At 40.1% G+C, this 2,021-nt stretch overlaps 1 protein-coding gene across 1 annotated transcript in view; it reads right to left on the bottom strand.

The window, feature by feature from the left end:
• Positions 1–2,021, bottom strand: part of grap2a (GRB2 related adaptor protein 2a) — an 18,567-nt gene that overhangs the window by 15,486 nt on the left and 1,060 nt on the right. The window lies entirely within an intron of this gene.

Here is a 2,021-nt window from a genome sequence, read left to right as displayed (position 1 = left end):
AGAAGGAAGACCAAGGCCTAAATATGAACATTTTAGTTAACATGTTATAACTAACATTTAAAGGTGTTATTAAAACCTGAACCTTCATTTATTCTCAGGAGAACTCTTGAATTTTCCGCCTGAATGCGAAAACGAATTGCTTCAGTAAATTGTGCAGAAAGTTTCTGTGAATTTGCATCAGTTCCTTTTTCAGCGGCGGTGAGTTCAGGGTGGATCTGGCAGTTTCAGAAGCAGCGGGTGTTGCTTGCAGCGCTGCAGCGATGCAGCAATGCATGAAGTTTCACTGCAGATCCGCTGACAGAATCACTTTGGAAAGTCAAAGTTAAAATGTTCCTAATGTTTGGCAATGTTCATTTTACAGAATTTAAAATGCAGCTGAACCGAAGGGATGACGGTTAGTTTTAGAGCTGATCTGATCAGTTTCATATATTTCATATTTTATCAGAGCTGAACTGCTTCTAGCTTCATTTTGGTCATTAAATGATTAATTCATCACTTTAATTCATCTGGAATCCAAACAGAAACATCACCGATAAGTTCAGCTTATCAAACTATCAGAGGTTTCAGCTGCAGCTGCAGGATGAATATTAAATATCTGTGTTTCAAACACCAAAAATTATAATTACAAAAAAAGTAGAGCTGAACAAAAATAAAGATTCTCCATTCTGGATCCATCCAGACTTAAAGCTCAACAGCCACAAAGAGGCAGCTGCCGTTGGAAGGAAGAAATCATTCGAATCCCAAGATGTTAACTCAAATCAAACATCTCATGTTTAAGAACAATGGAATTATGTGTGCAGCATAAAACAATGAGAGAAAGGAGGTTAGATGAGGAGAGGCAGCCCTGCTTTGTACAGTCGGTAGTACTGAGAGCGAACTGAGCGGAGAGCAGGAGAGGCTGAACCGTCCAGCACGGTAGTTTGAAGTAAGGCCTCGTTTTTTTTTTTGGTTTTTTTTTTCTAGTAGGCCAACATGGTCTAATCAAAGTAAATATCACAAAACAACATTACAATCTCCTGTTTTCCTAATATGAGCAGATCAACGTTGAAGAGCAGTTCGTTTTAACGAGACACCAGGACAGACCTGGAGTCTAACCTGACTTCCTCTGTTGCTGCTGAACACTGCTGCTCAGCTGGCTGAAAGGGCTGATGATCTGAGCTGCAGCACGAACAGTCAGGGTGAGGAAACTAAACCGACACGCCGATTAACCCTGTAAACTAGCAGCAGCACGTCTGTTGGGAAGCTAACGGCGTTAGCTCCACTAACTTACTGAAATCAGATTGCAGAGTTACTGAAACGAGCTGAACGGGAAATAAAAACCCCTAAAATGAAATGATAAACGTCACAGAGCGCGCTGATGCTTTGCTGTTCAAAATGAAAGTCATGATAAATAATTTAATTCCTGTTATGCTCATGTTTTTTCTGTCCTCCTGATTTCTTCTTTTATTGAATTAAATTCATTTAAACATGTTTGGTTTTATATATTTAGACATAAAAAGTATTTTTCTGTTTGTGGATCTGATGTCGTTTTGTTGGCTTTACAAACGGAGGCAGAAAATTTCTCAAGAAAAAAACTGAATGAAATGAAACGTAGATTTAAATGATCAGATGAAGTCAAACTGGTAAAACCAGGACAAGAATCAGCAAAATAATGGATCATATAATAATCACTGATGAGCCAGAGAGGCCGTCGCTCAGAAAAACAACTTTTGTTCTCATTCTGGTGTTTTTTTCAGGGAGCCGTCTGCCGGGGGGCGGCAGCAGGTCAGGTTGACCTTCCTGAGGGGTGAAGGTCACAGAGCTGCAGATGAAGGAGCCTCAGCAGGAGCTTCAGTCGTTTCTGTTTGCAGAAAACGTTCAAAGTGGTTCCTCTTTCCAGCCTGGAGCTCTTCTGCTTTTCTACAGTAACTCCAACATTCACAGTCCAGAAAAACTCAGAAAATCTGATTTTATTTTTTGATTGAGCATTAGATAAGTGTGTGTGTGTGTGTGTGTGTGTGTGTGTGTGTGTGTGTGTGTGT

Source organism: Poecilia formosa, unplaced genomic scaffold (genome assembly GCF_000485575.1).
Source record: "Poecilia formosa unplaced genomic scaffold, Poecilia_formosa-5.1.2 Scaffold339, whole genome shotgun sequence".
Taxonomy (NCBI): domain Eukaryota; kingdom Metazoa; phylum Chordata; class Actinopteri; order Cyprinodontiformes; family Poeciliidae; genus Poecilia; species Poecilia formosa.
This window is presented reverse-complemented; position numbering and strand designations above follow the sequence as displayed.